The following is a 21133-nucleotide window of genomic DNA, read 5'->3' as shown; positions in this document are numbered from 1 at the left end:
TAGTGATTAGAAGAGCTTTTTTTTTTTTTTTTTTTTTTTTCTACTGTGGTAAACACAGAAATTTATTTCCTTCAGATATCTGTCTGTACCTATATAGATGAGGTGAAACTGTCAAAGTAGTCACACATCATAGAGAAACTTCATTTTAGTATTTAATTCTGCTAGAAAGATGTGTTTAATGCTTCTAAGTTCCATTGAGAAAAAGAAAGTGAAAAGTGGCACATCACAGACAAATATAGCACTACTGAGAAGAGCTACAACACCAAGCTGAATAATTTCCAAAGAAAGCAAAAACAAAACTGTACAAGAAAAAAAAGAATATAATGTGAAACATAGTTTTCAGAGAAATGTACTTATCACCATATGAGAAATAAACAGAAAGAGCTAAAGTCCTTTGTCAAATAACAAGGACATAGGAAGAGCTGAATTCCCTTGCTGAAAAGTCATAGCGCTAACTTTTCTCAGTGCTTCAGTCTCTCAGAGCTTTAAGCATATTCTGAATGTGATATTCTGAGAAGTGCTTCGTCTGCAACTTAAGAACTACTACATAAACATAATGTAAGTGAAGAAACCACACCATTTACCAAAGAAGTATAATTAAATCTTAATTACATGTACAAATGATGGAGATTAGCAGATAATCCAAAAGATGTATCTGTACTTAACTTTGAAAGGAATTTGAACATAAAAACATTAGATATCATGGAAATCTGTTTTAAACCCCAGTGAAATCTAACTTGAATTTTAACTTTGAAAAACACTAAAAAGCTATTGCTAATATTCTATCCTACAGTTTCACTTAATATTCTAAATTTCCCTTGAAGCCAGAATAAGCAGTGTGACTTGTCTGGGCTACTATCTTCCTAGGACAAAAGCCTGTGGTCTTTTACATCAGAGATCAAGTTGTGGCTTTGTATTTGTTCCATATGTATCTAGTAAGCTTACTTAAAAATTACTGTAGAAAAAAGTAATTATTTTCAAAGGGCTTCCCTGATGCATGTACCAGTAGTCTGTATCTTGTATAGTTAGAATTGCCTGCCAAGAAGCATTTACTTCTTTTGACCCAATAAAGTCAAATATGCTAACACAGTGTAGTCTAGAGAGGCAGTATACCTAATGATTATGTAGAACATAAGCTACATAGTCAAGACTATTTAGACTCAAACCCTAATTCTACCACTTTCCAGCTGTGTGATCTTGGACAAGTAATTCTTCTTGGTTCCCTCTCCCATAAAATAAAGATAAAATCTGTATCTCTTTCCTGGGATTACATGAGATAAAATATGAGAAACACTAGCACACAGAGTGCCCCATAAAAAACACTCAGTAGGGGCACCTGGGTGGCTCGGTGGGTTAAGCCTCTGCCTTCAGCTCGGGTCATGATCTCGGGGTCCCGGGATCGAGCCCCACATCGGGCTCTCTCCTCAGCAGGGAGCCTGTTTCTCCCTCTCTCTCTGCCTGCCTCTCTGCCTGATTGTGATTTCTCTCTGTCAAATAAATAAATAAAATCTTTTAAAAAAAAAAAGCACTCAGTACATCTCAGGAACTAAAAGAAGAGCAGCAGATTTATCAAGTAGTGTAAGTATTTATTGGAAGGGAAAAATTTATGTTTTAATACATAATTTATATAGTTTCAATATAGAATTGGAATAATTTCTATTTCATGATGCTTAGTATTTCCGTACCTCAGTTACCTAACTTCCAAAATGGAGATGTGCCTACCTCATAGGACTGTTGTAAATACTGAATGAGATCATACATTTAGAGAGCAAAGAATAGTGTCTGGGACATAGGAAATATCTAACATTAGGATTATTTAAATTCCCAGCCCATAAAGACTTTAAAATAACATTTTTAGGGTTCAATTACAAATGTTAAAAATGTAAGATTCTTATACATTATTATCTAGTTACATCTATCAACTAAAAAATTCATAACCAATGTTATTTTCAAATTTATTTCACCTCTAATTTCATTAATATTGTTTATTTCCTAAAACTATGAAAAACCAATACAAATCGAAACCTTGTTATACAAGGAACAGATGAAACAGGATGTTTGATTAAAAAAAGAAAGAAAAACCAGAAAAGATAGTTGGTTTCTAATACTAGGAATTGGATTATGCTTATTTTGTATGACTCCAAGGACTGAAATTATTAAGGAGAGACATGTCAATCACTTAAGAGAAACTGCCAACCAACAGACCTGCCTTAAGAGGAAATGGATTTCTTATACACTTCTATCCCCCACAGCAACTCATTCCCTGTCTCTTAGTAGTGATACTGGGCAGATGATTCAATTATCAGGTGAATGGTGGATTACATGCTTTGAGATTCTTTTCAGGACTGTACAGTGTTTATTCTGGAGCTTCTTCAAGTTACAAAAGTTACAAAATTTGAGAAAAAATGAGATTGATGCCTTTATTTCACAAATGAGAAAAATACTTTAGAGATAACTTAATTCAAGGTTATTTATCTAGCCAAAAGCAGAACTGTGACTTGGGTTCCAGTGTTCCCACACAATTTAAAATTTAATACATAATCCCATCCATATAACTTAAAATATTAACACATTGTCATGGAAAATAAGTAAAAGATTTCAAAAATAAATTTTACTGAAAAATAGATGAATGAATGAGAAATATTTCACTGCTATATATGCTTATGCTTACTACTCTAAAATTACTCCAGAAATACCACACTTCACTATGTAATTAATATATACCATGTTCAGGCTTTTGTTTTCTTTAAATGCAAATTACTTGTTTATAATGTATTTAATTTAAAAAGAAAAATAAAATCTAAAAATTCAAACACCGATAACATGAAACATACAAATATTTATGGAATCATGCAAAGTCAGTTACAGGTTAAAAGTTTCAATTAATATAGATCTAAAAGTCAAAGAACGTCATATTAAATACTGACTGTGTAAGGCAAATTAGCCAACCTACACATCTAACAAAATTCACTAAATCAACTTAGTTATAAAAGAAAAAATATAATGAGTAAAACACCTTCTTTTTAATGTAATTTTATCAGAATATCACCTTAATAAGAAAAATTACCTTCATTATCTAAGTATTATGAAAATTAAACATCTCTTTCCAAATTTTTGCTAGTAGAAAAACTTTCTTAAAAAATAACCAAAGTTTTCTTCACCAGACCCAGTTTGTTTTCTAATTTCTTCTTTAGGATCTATTTTTTTATAATGTACAATACAGCATCATTTTATGTTCAAAGACATTAACTTAAATCACTGATCATTGTTTTTTATAAACCCAGGTCTAAAGCAAAAAGGCAACATTCTTGGTGGTAGGAATGGCCAAGTAGCTTCTACAAGTGGTGATATAAAGCATTGAATTTTAAATTTTAGACTGTCATGCCCATAAGATTTAACTCTGTTATCCTAAGTCTGTTCAGTAAATGTTCATAAGAGCCTAGGAAAATTGCATTTGGAGAAGAACATAAAGCACAGCCGGGTCAAGTGGAGAATAAAGAAGCAGGAGAACAGTTGGCCTACTCTGTGAGCTTTCTACATTGACTGGAGTTGAGGTTTAAGCCATTTTACCAGGCAAGAGAAAGATCCAAAGGTTTGGAGGATCTGAAATATATTACAGCTACAGAATGCAGTTACATACTAACAGTAAAAATGGATAGAGCCAAACCAAACAATGGAATCCATGGAGAGCTAATCAGAAGTAAGAAACACAGAAAGAAGGCAAGAGAAAACACTGAAGCAGCCAAATAGAACAGTGAAACAAAGTAACATAGTAGAGAACAGCGAAACAGATATTGAGAAAGATCTCAAGGAAGCCACAAGAATGAAAAGGGGAGGGAATGGATATCAAGAAATGTTATGATGGAAAATTGTTTCCAAATTATTCTGATATTTCTAGTTTTCAAATAATACACAACAGCTATATTTAAAAAATTTTTGGAACAAAATCATAATTATGAATAAAAGTAAATATATTAATATGCTATAAGATTGGGACGCCTGGGTGGCTCAGTTGGTTAAGCAGCTGCCTTTGGCTCAGGTCATGATCCCAGTGTCCTGGGATCGAGTCCCACATCAGGCTCCTTGCTCGGCGGGGAGCCTGCTTCTCCCTCTGCCTCTGCCTGCCATTCTGTCTGCCTGTGCTCCCTCTCTCCCCCTCTCTCTCTCTGATAAATAAATAAAATCTTTAAAAAAAAAAAAAAAGATGCTATAAGATTAAAGGAATTTAAACTCTTAGAATTTTTTGTATTTTTATAATGAAAAAAATTTAAAATGTTTCCATGTACATGCCTTTAATTTTTAAAAAAGATTTATTCATTTATTTATTTGAGAGAGTGAGAGAGTGCACAAGTAGGGAGGAGGATCAGAAAGTGAGGGAGAGGCAGAACCCTGACTGAGCAAGGAGCCTGATGCAGGGCTCAATCCCAGGACCCTGGGATCATGACCGGAGCCAAAGGCAGAGGCTTAACTGACTGAGCAGTCCAGGCACCCCTGCCTTTAACTTTTTTTTTTAATTAACAGATTTTATTTTTCAAAGTTTTAGGAAAATTGAGTAGATATACAGAGATTCACATATACTTCTCTCACACACACTCCCTTTAAATTTAAAGTTTTTATATAATGGGCACTTTTGATACCTCAAGGAAGAAAAAATGAAAAAAGTATGTCAGGTAGAAATAGAGGAAGAAACAAACATGCTGAGATTTGGGAATGTACACACTTCATTGATTCTTATTTAGTGTAATGATACTGGACAAGTCTCTGAGTTACAACAATGAAGATAACAATGAACTTTTGAATATTTAAAGGGAAGGGAGATTTTCATAGGAAACTGAACTAGCCTTAACCTCACCTCTGGCATCAGTGTGTGTTTCAAGATTCTTACATTAATTGTGAAGAAGTAAAATAATATTTGAAGAGTGTCAGTGATACAATAAGGATACATACTGTAAACCCTAGGGCAAATATTAATTCTTAAAACAGAGTCTAATTAATAAGACAACAGTGGAGATAAGATAGAATCATAAAAAAAATACTCTAGGCAAAAGCAGGCAGAAAAAGAATAAAAAATAACAAAGAACTGATAAAATAAATAGAAAACAATACCAAGATGGTAGATATAAATCCAACCATATCAATAATGACATTAACTCTAAATGGTGTTACCTCATGAAAAGACTGAGATTGTGAAATTGGATAAAACAGCAAGTTCCATTGGATAAAACTTCCAAGTTCCAAGTATATGCTGTTTACGTGAAATACAATCCATTTTAAATATAGTCTGTATACCTGAGTATTCATATATGTATGGAGGTATATATATATATATCATAATTATAAATATATAGCTATTTTAAGCATAAAGATATAGTTAAAAGTAAAAAAGGGTAAAAGATATACCATGCAAACAGCAATCAAAAGCTTATTGGAGTGCCTATAGTACCATCAGACCAAGTAAGCCTCAGAACAAGAATATTACCAGATATTAAAAGGGACATTATATTGATAATTCACTAAGAATAAATAAGTATAAATAATAATGTATAAAGCAAATGCTAATAAAGCTGAAAGGTGATATAAACAAATCTACAATTATAGTCAGACTAATACTCTTCTCTTAGTAATTAATAGTATAAGTAGATAGAAAGTAAAGTATAAAAGTAAAATATGTATAAAAACACTTGAACAATATATCAACCTATTTTTATAGGACATTCCATTCAACAAGTGATGAATACACATTCTTTTCAACTTTACATGAAATAAACCTCAATGAATCTGAAAGAATTGAAATCATATAAAATATGTTTATGATACTATTTTGGCCAAGAGAACTGTGTTTCCTCACTAATGATCAGTTTCAACTAGGAATGAACGGGACTCCATCTTAAAAAGACTTTAAGAAACCCAACTCATTTGGGTTGGATCAGTCAATGTGTGAGCTGATGCAAAAAAAGGCAGGGGATGTTTTAACTCTGAGGTACCATATCGATGTTGTTCACTTCTGATTTGCGTGTGTGTGTGTGTGTGTGTGTGTGTGTGTGAAAGAGATGCAGTTGGGGGTGGGGCAGAGAGAAAGAATCTCAAGCAGGCTCCATACGCACTATAGAGCCTAAGGCAGGGCTCACTCTCACACTCCTGAGATCATGATCAGAGCTGAAATTAAGAGTCGGATGCTCACGGACTGAGCCACCCAGGTGCTTCTATTCACCTCTGAATTTCTGGAACTAAGTCTAGCATCTGGTACAAAGGTACATGGAATAATTATTTGCTGAATGAATGTTTTTCTAAAATGTTCTACCAAACAGGGGCGCCTGGGTGGCTCAGTGGGTTAAGCCGCTGCCTTCGGCTCAGGTCATGCCTGGGATCGAGCCCTGCATCGGGCTCTCTGCTCAGCGGGGGGCCTGCTTCCTCCTCTCTCTCTGCCTGCCTCTCTGCCTGCTTGTGATCTCTGTCAAATAAATAAATAAAATCTTAAAAAAAAAAATGTTCTACCAAACAGTTTGAACTTAGTACATTAAAAGGGTGAATCTAAGGGCCAGAGTGAGAACTGGCATTGGTACTATCAGGTATCTAGTACCTGTGAAGCTTTGTAAAACCACAGATACCCAAATTCCACTCCACAGATTGAGAATCTACCAATTCAGAATCTCCAAGACTGTGATATTCATTTTTATTTTTTTTGTTTTGTTTTTGGTTATCCTTTCTAAAGGTGATTTGCATCCTTAGCAAGCTTAAAACCATTATCTTAGGGCTTCAGCTAAAAGGATTTCTGGAATAAAACAGTGGTTCTCAAAGTATGCCCAAACTTTCAAAATCAGCATTAACTGAGAACTTGTTATAAATATAAATTTTGAGGTACCACCCTAGGAAACTCAAAACAAAATTCTGGGGCTTAATAATCCTCTTAGGTGGTTTGAATGTACCCTGAAGATTAAGAACTTCCACTTAAAGTAGAGCAAATAGAGCTGGTATGAAGAAAAAACAAAGTGGCATGGAAAGAAAGTTAAATTACTACTTCTGCTGCTACTACTACTACTACTCTTAGTAGTAAGAGACAAATTACAAGTATTTCATAACTTTACTTAAGGTTGACCAAGCTGACATTCAACTACTCAAAGACGAGTTTTATTTACATGGAGATATTTTGGTCATGAAAACAAATCTTAAAAGAACAAGCAAACAAATAAACAATAGAATACCGTACTATCTCATCTTGAGGATTTCCTACTTGGCAGTTAAATTACTTTGGACTTAGTGTGTGACCCAAGGACACCTTAGTGTATAAACCAAGGACACCTACAGCCAATTCTTTCAGTTCCACCATTCCTTCCCCACCTCCCCCCAAATTTTTTCAGTTCCTCCATTTTTATAGAACATGATTTCCTGCTAGCCCTTCAGTATCAATTCAGAGACACAGTCATTTACTTAAAAGTAAAGGTAGTAAAGTTAGGATTGGATAATTCAGTTATACAGAACAAATCTTTAACAGTTACCAAATCTATAACAGTTATCAAATATATTTCCAGAGTTTGATTCCTCTCTATTATTTATAATCCCATAACTTTAAATGCATTCTGGAGATTTCTAGTTAACACTCCTAAAAAGGAATCTCACAATTCCCTATAATACCATTCATTATTTTGTTTCCAAAAATTAAACATGGCTGCTCATCTTTCTGTTACTAGTATTATGATTCTTTCCAATTAGTTATCTTGAAGTCAGTTAGCTGGGTTAGTCAGTCATCCTTTTAGGAATATTTCCATGATCTTCTAAGTTCTTATGTCTCTTATATAACCTCCATAATAACAATTTCATGGATGAATAAATGAATGGGTTTTAATATCCTTAATAAATAGGAGGCAGATTAGAAAATAAATCTGAGACTAAACATAGGAATCTTATTTAAAAAATAAAGAACAAAGAGATTTCATAATTTATTTATAAATGAAAGCTTCAAAAGAATAGTCAAAGAAATCTTTGGGCCATGTGCTCAATGCTGTAAATGACACTCAGCTTTCCTTTTAAAAAACCATTTATATTGGGGCACCTGGATGGCTCAGTGGTTTAAATCTCTGCCTTCGGCTTAGGTCGTGGTCTCAGGGTCATGGGATCGAGCCCCACATCCGGCTCTCTGCTCAGCGGGGAGCCTGCTTCCCCCTCTCTCTCTGCCTGCCTCTCTGCCTACTTGTGATGGCTCTCTCTGTCAAGTAAATGGATAAAATCTTAAGGAATAAAAAATTATATTTACAGGCCATGTCACAAGAAGATCCTTGATATAACCAGGCAATTTTTCTTTTTCTTTTTTTTTTTTTAAAGACTTTATTTATTTATTTGACAGAGAGAGACACAGTGAGAGAGGGAACACAAGCAGGGGAGTGGGAGAGGCAGAGGCAGGCTTCCCGCCAAGCAGGAAGCCCGATGCAGGGCTCTATCCCAGGACCTTGAGATCAGAACCTGAGCCGAAGGTAGACACTTAAGGACTGAGCCACCCAGGCACCCCATAACTAGGCAATTTTTCAGTTCCTTAATAAATGACATAAATGAGTACCTGACAAGAGAAATTTAGGACTGGAAGACTTTAGTCACTTAAAAGGAAAGTTACTGACTGATGTAATTTCACTTGGATGTGCCTAAATCCCATTGATTTAGTTTTTCCGAGGCAGAGAATATGTGGAATAAAATTTGAGACACAAGGAAAGTACAGAGGAATTTTTAAAAAGAACATGTCAGAAAAGCCACATTGACATGACTGGAGTAAAGGGCACTTGTGGATAAGTGACAGGGATCTAGACAGTTTCCTGGAGATCCTCTGAAAGTACTTAAATCAATAACGTAAGTATATGATACAGAAAGAGAGATGTGGATACATTAACTGGAGGAGAATGAAAGTATAAGGAGGGAGAATTTTAGAAAGTTATCAGCAAAAGTTCACACATGAGAAGATAAAGATCAAAACTAAAGCAATAGAAGTGAAGACCAAAAATGAAGGCATAGATATAGAAGGTACAGACTGCTATGGAGATGTGTATGACTGGCCATACCAGTCAGAAACTAAGTAGACAGAGTCTGGCCAGCATTAAAAATTCTGAGTATTCCAAATTAAAAAGAAAATACCAGATAATCCAGTAATCCCACTACTGGGCATTTACCCAAAGAAAATGAAAACACTAATTCAAAAAGATATATGGACCCCTGTGTCTACTGAAGCAGCCTTTACAACAGCCAAGATATAGAAGCAATCCAAGTGTCCAGTGATGGATGAATGGATGGATACACACACACACACACACTCACACACAATGGAGTATTACTCAGACATAAAAAAGGATGAGATCCCACCATTTTCAATAACATGGATGAACCTAGAGGGTATTCTGCTTAAGTGAAATAAGTCAGAGAAAAGACAATTATGATTTCATTATTTACATGTGGAATCTAAAAAATAAAACAAATAAACAAAAAGCAGAAACTACCTCTTAAATATGGAGAACAAACTGATGGTTGCCAAAAAGTTTGGGTGGTAGGGGTATGGGCAAAATGTGTGAAGAGGGGTGGGAGATATAGGCTTCCAGATATGGAATAAATCAGTCATGGGGATAAAGGTACAGATAAGGAATATAATCAATGACACTAAAATCAAATGACACTGTTATATGGTAACAGATGGTAGCTACATCTGTGGTGAGCATAATATAATGTATAGACTTGTCTAATCACTATGATGTATACCTAATACTAATGTAACATTGTGTGTCAACTATAATTCAACTAAAAAAAAATACAAAAAATTTTCAGAGAATTCTGCATTAATGGGAAAATTAAAGATATGTCAAAGGTGAGATTACCAAGAACTCTGTAGAATGAAAAAAATACTGGACTGAGTGTAAAACAAACAAACAAAACACTAACATGAGCAGGGAAAGCAGAGGAGAGAAGTCTATAAAAGGACTATTCAGAGACAGAATACCTAGAATGCCATGTGTTGAAAGCCAAGGAAAGTAATCAATGGAAAAGACTAAGTTGAAGATAGAGGAATAGGAAATAATCTCAGTCAAGGAGAATGGGATCCAGGGCACTGGTAGAAATATTACCTTCAAAAGGAAAAAGGACCACCTTTTCTAGGTGTACTGCTAGCAGAGATACAGATGATAGAAGATGCCTATGTATACCAATACATTTATAGGTAAGTTATAGGATACATATTAGAAAGTTCGTGCATTTCTGTCTGATCGTTTCTGTTTTCTATGAGAAGCAGGAGATGAGGTCATTGTTTAAAAATGAAGAAAGAAAAGAAGAGGTGTTAAGATGAGGTTCATAAGGAGAATGGATATAGGTGCTGTCAGCAATGAATGTTCAAGTTGACTAGGGAAACATGGAAGGACTGCTAGACAACAACGGGGGCCCAATTTATAAAGATTAGGTATGTCAAAAAATATAAAACTTACAGATGAATCAATAAATTGTTTATACCTCAGTAAACATCCTTTCAGTCTATTTAGTATTTTATTTCTTAACTGAAATTATGTGTAAAAAAATTTATTTAGTCTGCCTTTAGTGCCTTTTTTGAGGAAGAATTTGATGTTTATTTCATTTGAATATATTTTCCCTAGGAAATGGTAATTTCTGAGCAAAGGTCAGAAATGGTCAACTGATCATAGCCATGTTTTTTTATATTTAGTTAGCCTTTTTTGTATGTGTGTCATATAGGGCTCTATTTAAACATTATATTCATGTAATTAACTTACTTAAAACTTTATAAAAATATTTTACTGTTTTACTCATAATCCTACCATACTAAAAAATGCCATGCTCACTTTTTATTCTCTTCCAATCTCTAGCTACCTATACGTTAACAATTTAGTGGCATATACTTACTCTCAAAAATGGGTTTCTTTACTCCTATGTAATTACATTGTAATCTATAAAAGATACATAATATGTTTGTTATCCTGATTTGCAGTTTATCATCCACCTCCTAAATACCATGTTTAAGCTGTTTTTATTTGGGGATTTGTGTGTTTTGGGGGGCTGAGAATTTTCCTACTATAAAAATGTTTTTATGTAGCTTATTTTCTTTGAATATTTCTTTGTGATAAATTCTGAGGAGGAAGATTATTACGATGAAATGTAAGAATATTTATGTAATTAGCACAGCCAAAGCAGTAAAAGAATTGATTTTTCCCCTTAAAATTAAACAGTGGAATATATGAAATACACTTAATTTACAAAAGATAGTTTTAAATGCCAGAAATTAAAAAATATTGTGTTACTTGCATCAGTTGTTGTGCTTGGCATTCAGCAATTTGTAAACTATACATGTTAGGAAATAGGCTATTATGTGTATACATGTGCATGTATGTGTATGGCCAATAAAAAATTTCCTTCTAAAGTTGATAATAATGACAATCTTGTAATGTTAAATTTAATACTGAAGGAAGTAAGCAGTATTCTACATAAGTTAAAACTTATAAAACTATGTCCTACAAATAATTCTGGGTGATTTATAATCTTTATGATAGTTTAAAAATGTATTTTTAATTTTATTTTATCTTTTCTTTTCTTTTCGCCACCATTCAGCTTCTGGAAATCTTCACGATTTTCCTAAACTATTCATAGTTGATTTTCATCTTACATATTTAAAATGCTTACCTAATACCAGAAAAGAGTAATAGAGTCTTATACATACACAGATAAACTAATGAAGCTACAAAAATAAAGGGTACTAGAAGGTAAAGTAATAGTTGGTAGATGTAATTCATGTCAGCAAGAACCACTGAAAGAAATAACTGCACAGGTAAATAAATACTCCTTAGGAGCCAATCACTACATTGAAGTAAAAGAAAATGGTACTATATCAAAGTACCTATTATCAAGAAAACAAACAAACCTGAAATAAAGGGAAAAAAAGGACAAATAGAAACACAGTGCTTTCTACTGCCATAGACTTACTCCAGGAAGTGAAATTAGAAGTTTTCAAGCTGTTAACAAATTTCTTTAAGATTAAAGTAAATTGGAGACCCAATTACACATTACAAAACAAATCATATAGCTTTATTTCCTCTATTCTGACCAAACTAGATTGATATAGTCAGACCTAACTTACCTGACTCTATTATTGCCCAAGCAGTTAAAATCAGCAAAAACTAATGGTAACATATATTTTCAGATTAGATATTTCAGATTTTAATGAAATAGGTACTATCTTTAGAAACAACAGGAATATTAAGGGTAGTAAAATTCATCTAAGAATTTTGAGAGAATAATATAGAATAAGAATATAGAATAATAATATAGCCATGAAAAAAATTAACTGAATTACTATACAAATTATATTAAAATAGATGATTACAAAATACTACCATCCAGTGTAAACAAGGCTTCAGTGTTTTGTATATAAAAATAATTAAGTTCCCACTAGTTATCTGACGACTGTTGCTCTTAAAAATATTAAATAAAAGCTACTTTAATTAAAATCTATAGATTCTTATTCTCTTCAGATGTGTAAAGGGCATGCTATATGATTAGCACTGAGCTTGTGATTGGGACTATTAAAATGAATTTGCTTTAATTTTTTAGAAATAGTACTTACACACTAAGAATCATGAACTGACAAAGACATACAGACTAAATATAAACAAGTGAGAAACCTTCATTCCAGAAAAAAAGGGGAGGTCATATTAGATAAAAGGATACAACATAAAGTAAAAGGAAGATGGCATGAAGGTAACAGGAAAGTTTTATTAAAGAGAGATAGTCTGCAGTAGTTTGAATGAATGAAGTGAAATGAAGATAAAAATTAAACTAAGGTCAGGTTTGGAGAACCTTAAAAGCCACAGTATAAACTTGATTTACCTTGCAAGAAACAGAAAGTTGCTGGACAAATTCAAGTACAGCATGAACAAATTCATTCAGACAATTGGATAAAGACTATAGACATTCAAACTAAGGAAGGTGCTAGTTACTGCAACAGACTAGAAGAGATTTGATGAAGGTATATGATCACTATATATTTACAGTCATTTAATCCTCATAGCAATTCTATGAGATAGAGATAGAAATGGCTATTATTCACAATTTAAAAATGAGGAAACTAAAGCACAGAGACTATAAAATCAAATCAAAGTCACAACTCGTAAGTGTTTGGCGGGGGGAGAAGGGGAAGATATGAACCCAAATTACTTGGTTCCAAAATTCAAGCATTTTAACCACTATTTTGCTACTGAGAAATAAAACAAAAACAATACCACTGCATAATAAAAACCAAAAGTTTCAAAAAGTAAGGTTGGTCACTAAAATTATATATTGAAATGGACCAAATGCAGCAAGTACTTAAAAATTTAAGAGGCCATTAAATTTAGAATTTTAAGGTCAACATTCTTCACCATAAATGACAATTTTTGCCTTAGGAATCAATCACCTGACATATATTCAACTTAAGATACCAAACACTATACAAAAGGTTAGAATATGAACAAGTAGCTTCAACATGCTTTAAAATTTAATTTTAATGAATAAAGTCTAATAAATGAAATTTATTAAATTTATCTTTATTTAGAATAGAGTCTGAAAGCTAACAAATTATGTTTTTAAATCAAAAGAAGAATAACATTTTTATAATAGTCTAATGCCAAAATGTAAAGTAAAAAATTATTCTTAAATAGCACGGTATTTCAGCAGATCTTTAAAAATATTAGAAGCAAAACAAGTCATCAAACAGGTCATCTAGAACACAAAGACAAATAATATGTGGTGCCTGCCTAAATAATGTATGATATGTTATGTCTATTTCGTAATGATATATCAGATTAGTTTTTTTCAGACATAAATATTACAACATAAAAAATTAAAATTTTGATTTGGCAAAAAGTACTATTAACAAACAAAACACATACATACAAAAAAAAAAACAAACAAAACTGAAACAAAGTATTTGCAACTTAAACAAAGACATGTGATAAACTCATTTATAAAAGGGAAAACAGCCATGTTGTCGCAAATGGCAAGATTTCATTTCTTTTGATGGCTGCATAGTATTCCATTGTGTATATATACCACATCTTCTTGATCTATTCATCTGTTGATATATGTTTATAAAATATAAAAAATTAAAAAAAAAAGGGGGGAAACAGCTAATAGATAAACAGGCACAGGAAACAGAAAGACAACACATGGGTGATAAAATCCAGAAGGTTAATGCTAATCACTACTTGATAAATTCTCAGTCTCACAGGTAGTCACAATATGCAATCAAATACCAATTTCTATCCACTGGATTGTTAAAAATATATGTGATGATATTCTCACACATTCGTGTCTATTGGGTGATGAAATAATTGTATCTATTAAAATGTAAAGTAGACACACACTTTATGTATATATATATTTAATAAACATATTCTTTGGTCAAGCAAACTCACTTTTAATAGAAATCAAAAAGAAAAAAATTCCATAAATAGAGAAATATTACAATAAATCATGGTACATCCACATTACATTTTGTAGCTATTTAAAAACTGGTTTAGTTCTATTTTTATTGAAAAAAAGTCTTTTATGTGTTCTCAAGTTAAAAAAAAAAAAGCAGGTGTTAGAGTAAAGCCTATTACAACTGTAAAAGGGAGAGAGGTTGGAGGGAGGAGGTCAGCCAATGGGATGGGCCCTGACATTTTGTTTGTACTTAAAAGAAAGAAGTATGGATGATTATACATGAAACTTAACATGTTCCATCAAAGGACTGGGGTTTACAGTAAGTAAGGAGAAAAATAATATTCCTCTATACATTTGTTATTTACATGGTTACAAACAACATATATTGCTTTAGTACTTAAAAAAAATCAAAATAAAAAAAAAAAAAAAAAAAAAAAAAAAAAATCAATCCGTAAGTTAATAAATGCGTTCTAATACAGTATGCCATTATTTACTCTTAAAATAAAAAGCCATATATAGATGGTTATAGATGTATATATATATATGCATATATGTATGTGTGTGTGTGTGTGTGTGTGTGTGTATATATATATATATATATATCAGGAAAAAAACTATATCTTATATATGTATCTTATTTATATACCATATATATAAATGTATTTTTTCTTCATGAACATTTTGCATTTTGTAGTTTTATAATTGTTATTTTAACTGAATTTTTAGCAAACAGTAATAGTTTGAAAATAGCATCATATAAAATGTCCTTGCATATCTTACTTATATAATGTTACAGTCCAAAAGAAAAACTGCACATTGTGCTATATCAGGTCAAATAATTCAACATGGATCTCTGCTTGAATCTACCTACTGCCATAAAAGAACTTCCCATCTTCTGGCTATGGTCACAGAACCTCTCTTATGGAATGCCTTGCTCCTTTCTTCCCTACATGTTTAAACTACCGAACCTTTTACAGCCCCATTGCTTTTATTGGATACCACTCATTTTTTACAATCATCATACTGGGTAATCCTATACTAAGAGTTCCCATTATGTAAAATTCTTGGAAAACAGATTCTTCCTCTGTAACAAATTTCTGTGGCTTTTAGATCCCAACGATGTAGGGGGTGAAGTGGAGAGAGGAAGAGACATAGGGGGAGAAGGAGAAGAGGAGGGAAGGAAAGGGAAGGAAAAGAAGAAACTTGTTCAGTAGGACATACCTGAATTATATCACTAACAAAGGCCTTCAGTCACTTTTAGTTGAAAGCATGGGGATATATACACATACTGCATACTGTCTTGACTAGTTCTTTTGAGCTAGGTAACTGCTATTAGCAAAAAATCAAACAAGATAAAGTGAAGATAAACAATTGTTGAACTCAATGTAAACTCTAGTATTTTGAGAAATTTGGAAGAAAAGCAACAGAGTTAATGTTTGTTAGGAAACTAAATCTAATCTACACTTACAGAGTTCAAGGAGAACAATGAATATTGCTCAAAGAGTTATTCAGTTGGGTAAAAGGGAACAAGAGACAGCATACTGGCAGAGAAATTTCCCATTAAATTTACATTCCTTTAACTGATAACTGAACCTTTTATAAATAGTTCTATATTCCTGGGGGTAGGGAGAATCAAAGTAATATTTAGACACTACTTGATACATTTTTTAAAAACATGAGCTATTAAGAAACGTTCATGTACCAAATAAATTCTCAAGTCTTTTGTTTTTTAAATAATTGTGTGATTGGGCCCATACCCAAGCACTCCGTATCAACACTAAAACTGAAAGTCCAATGCCCCAGAAGTCTTACAAACTATATTTTGGTAAATTACTTTCTCTTTCTTGGCAATGTTTTCATAGATGCAAATAAGCTTTGTATTTATGTAGGACAACTTTATAACTTAAGTCCCACTAGAAATATATCCTCTCAAAGTTAAAAAATGTTTATTTTTCTTCTTATTATTTAATTTTAGAGCAAAAGTGTGAGCTGGGGGAGGGGCAGAAGGAAAGGGAAAGAGAAACTCAAGCAAACTCCACACTAGTGCAGAGCCGAGGTGGGGCTGGACTGACCCTGAGATCATGACCCCAGCAGAGACCAAGAGTCAGATGCTTATCCAGCTGAACCACCCAGGCTCCTAGGCAGGCACTGATGTTTTAGACCTTTGAATCTATTCATGTTTTATTTCCTTGTATAAGCAGCTCAAGTAATATACATGCAAAATGATAATAAAAAGGATACTTTTCTGGGTTACATGTATAAATGAGACATATGCATTTCCTAAACAAAGATTTCCTGATTTATTAACAGGTCATTTAAAATCAAGGGTTACTAAGATGAAAAAAGAACAGGAAGTGCATAATGGAGAAAGGGATTAACTTTAAGGAATAAACAAGCTGTCCCTTGCAGATACGACAAACTAAATAATTTGTGTATCACAGTTTATATATAACGTAAAGGGGGAAAAGCCATGCTCCTAAAATATTTTTTTTATTTATTTTGAAAAGAGACTTCTATAATAGAATTCAGTGCTTGGTCACCCTTCCCCTACATTTCTATCCCAACTTCAGTTTCTTTTTTAATGAAAAAAAGGAGTCAGCAAAACAAAATGCCACCATTAAATCATTTTGCAAAGTTTTGTGTCAAAAATGTAATGGGAAATGCACACATCAAGGGAAAGGTTACTGTTCTTCCAGAACATCTTTTCACTTGGTTCATGGCTCATCCTTCTACATAACTGTGCAGGCACTACTGATGGTTTTCTTTCTCAGTTTAATGTGGCATTTGAAGGATTATGGCATTTTCAGGAAAGCACACTGCAGTGATTTTAGTGGTTATCTGGCTGAAAGTGATACGGAGATTTAGAATAACTGTGCTGTTTATGTGCAATGGTGAAATTCAGCTACCAAGTCATCTCACAATGTCAACTTAATTCTTGATTGTGTATTTTCTTAATTATACATAAGGCAGTCTAGAAAGAGAGACCAGAATTAGAGGAAACTCCTAGATGGGAGGTTGCTGTATATATAAAGGTATACTAAAAGGTATACTATATACAGCTTTAAATACTATATACAGCTTTAACTCCTAAGTGCACTGTAGTAGGAAGAGCTAATTCAGAAATTGATCATCTTAAATCATTGCAGTTGAGGAGAGCATAATTGCCCCTTGAATCTGTTTCACAAAAAGGATTAAAAAGAATTAAGAATTTTAAAAAATCTTAATTAAAATAAAAAGAAACTATATATCATACATGTGAAATAATCAAGAGATATAAAGAGTAAATAAGAAATCTGTTATAAGTACTTACTTAGGTAACACATCATTTTTATGTACAATATACTTCAGCCTACTTAAAAGTTCAACCTATCTTTTGTTTTAGAGAATTAAGGAGAGAACAAAAATGTTTCAGATTTCATGTTTCCTACTAAAAACTATTCCTCACAAACCTACATCTCAATTAGTAAAAAATGTGCAGTGGCTACCTTATAATTAACTCACATTTTGGTAGGCTATGATCTATAAGATGTAATAACCCAATTTAAAATTAGAAAAATATTATGGGCTAATAATACATTAAAAATAATACTGCAGGTGAAAGTTTTATGCTGCAAATTTTTCAGAATTCTATGCACCTAAATAATTTCTGAACTTCTTCTTCATTGCTATACTATTATAAAATCATAGAATGAAAATTGAAGGGGATTTTCAAATCGATCTAATATGCTGCTCATTTAATGAATGAGATAACTAATTCCCAAAGAAGTTATCTTCATTCCTCATGGTAACGCAGCTTCTTGCTGGCAAAGTCTTACCTAAAATTTCAACTTCTCAATTTTAGCTCTGTGCCTTCCCTACCATTTTTCTTGGCTGGTTATTAAATTAAGTTTTCAAGTAAGACTCACTTTTTGAGTCTATAAAATATTAAATGCACTACCATTGGGGGAAAAAAAAATTTCTTCCTTTTGTAAACAGAAAAATTATCATCCTCATTTTCCTTATTAACAGTCTTTCCATATATGTCAACAATATTAATTGGAATATTAAAGTTATACTAATGAAGCATACTGTATCTAGAGAATGTGTGAATAAGACGAAATGAGGAAAAATGAGGTTTGACAGCTTCTTTTCTCTACCCTTAATCATAAAACAAGCATAAAATCATGTCTGTTCAGATACCAGACTGTTAACTAAAATACACATGCATGGCATACACACACACACTCACACACACTTTAATACCTGAGCAAGATTTTCCTAGGGTTATGTAATTCTGAGGTTATGTATTTCTGAGATTTTAAATCTGACTTTCATATATGCTGGTATAAGAATTAAATTCTCAATTAATGAACAAATTAATATTTGTTTTATAAAGATTCTAAAATCACAATGTCTTATTTGCTAAGCTTACTAAATTTCAAAGGACTGCAATCTCTATTATCTTGTATTGTTCTATTCATTTACATGATCCCTCCTCTCCAAACAACCCACCCAACCTCAGATTATAATCAAGAGGCTGACTTATATATATCTGTTCTACAAATATAATTCACAAAATACAAATATACTATGCTTATTATTTTTCTTTTTTCTTTTTTTCTTATGCATAACTCATGATTAATACAGATATACCTCCCTAAAATTTTACATCATTGTGCTGACATATCCAGAAATTGCTTTAATCTACAATTAGTATAGTGATATATGTTATTCTTATGACAAGACAGAGGGACTTCAAAAGCATTTAGGAAATAGCATAGTAGAAGAATAAAGATGATAGCACCGAAGTCTCAGACAATATCATGAAAACTATAAAATAAACACATCGGATCGTCTTGAAAGGGCTGTTACCATTTAACCTGCAACAAACACATTTATCAAAGGCACATTTTATCCAATCAGGGAGCAAAAATGTAAATTATACTGAGACTATATAAGATTCACAGCACAGACTCTAGAGCCAGACTGCCTGAATCTGAATATCAACTCTACTACTTCCAAAGCTATGCAACTTTTGGGAACTTACTCAGGTTCTCTATGGCTTAGTTTCCTCATCAATTCAATGGAGATAATACTTCTTAGCTTACAGGATAAGAATTAAGTGATTAAAAATATATGGTACACATTATTTGATCTATTACAATTGTTGTTTGCAAGTATAGAGCATTTACAATTCCCTAACAACTGAGCCAACCCTTATATTGGATTTCATCTCACTTAATCCTCCAACAACCTAGGGGGTAGATACTAGTGATTACTGCTATTTTACAGATAAGGAAACTAAGCCACAGAAACAATACTGGGCAGAGTTAATAATAAGAGAAATATGTGTCAAATCCAGCTGAGTGGATACAAATCCTCAAACTAATCATCTGTTACATAGTACTATCCCCCAAAATGTAGAAAAATACTGAAATTTAATAAAATTTAGGCTCTTCACATAAATCTAGCAGGCTACTTTTTAAAATATCCAATGTTAATAAAATACCAAGGTTAAAGAAGGACTAAAATGGAATGATTTTTTTTTCATATCTCAAGACTCATTTTAGTATATATTTGATTAGAAGTTCCTTTGTTAAAAAAAAATTCAATCACACTTGTTAAAGATGATAAAGTATACTTCATTTAGGACTGTCACAATAGATATTAGGACCATAGCAACTGGATTTTATAGTGGAAGAGAAAGATGCAGCACAACTCTGAATAAGCATGGGCAAGTGGGAATTTATGGCCAAGGAAAAGGGTGGAAATCAGTGGATGAAAAATTATTAAGAGGATACATCAAAAATAAGGGGAGATTCTAGCTAAAACCAACCAAACAGGATTGTTGCAGAAGCTCGCCCTGGTGATCAGACATCCCCTTCAGAGAGGTGGAGGATGAAGCACCTGACCAGATATCTAGGATGGTAAGATATCAAGGGTGGGGGGATTCTGATTGAACTGACTCAGCAGGATAAACGATTTAACCTTACACCTAAAGGAGCTAGCTTAAAAAAAAAGAACAAAGCCCAAAACCAGTAGAAGGAAGAGAATTAGAAAGATCAAAGCAGAAACAAATGAAATAGAGGTCCTCCCCTCACAAAAAGTATAATAGATCAATGAAACCAGAAGCTGGTTCTTTGAAAAGATATCAAAATTATAAATCTTTAGCCAGACTCATTAAAAAAGGGAAGACTCATTAAAAAGAGGGAAGACTCAAATCTCAAATAAATAAAGTCAGAAATGAAGGAAAAGTAACAACCAACACCACAGAAATACAGGGGGATTATAAGGGAATATTAAAAAATATATGCCTACAGATTCAATAACCTAAATGGATAAATTCCAAAACTGAATAAGGAAGAAATAGAAAATTTGAATAGACTGATTACTAGCAATGAAACTGAAATAGGTAATTAAAAAAAAAAACAAGAACAAAAACAAAAAAACTCCCATCAGCCAAAATTCCAGGACCAGACAGCTTCAAAGGTGAATTCTAGCAAACATTTAAGGAAGAGGTAATACCTATTCTTCTCAAACTATTCCAAAAATATAGAAGAGGAAGGAAAGCTTCCAAATTTATTCTATGAGGTCAGCAATACCCTGATAACAAACCAGATAAAGACAACAACAACAAAAAGAAAACCACTGGCCAATTATCTCTGATAAACATAGATATAAAAATCCTCAACAAAATATTACCAAACTTTACATTAAAAAAATCAAT

The 21133-nt window shown here is 32.6% G+C and overlaps 1 protein-coding gene across 8 annotated transcripts in view; it reads right to left on the bottom strand.

The window, feature by feature from the left end:
- The window catches only part of PHF14 (PHD finger protein 14), a 208393-nt gene that overhangs the window by 77291 nt on the left and 109969 nt on the right, over positions 1 to 21133 (bottom strand). The gene's annotated exons all lie outside the window — the stretch shown is intronic.

This window comes from Mustela lutreola, chromosome 4, assembly GCF_030435805.1.
Source record: "Mustela lutreola isolate mMusLut2 chromosome 4, mMusLut2.pri, whole genome shotgun sequence".
Taxonomy (NCBI): domain Eukaryota; kingdom Metazoa; phylum Chordata; class Mammalia; order Carnivora; family Mustelidae; genus Mustela; species Mustela lutreola.
The sequence above is the reverse complement of the archived record's forward strand: the minus strand, read 5'-3'. Positions and strand labels throughout refer to the sequence as shown.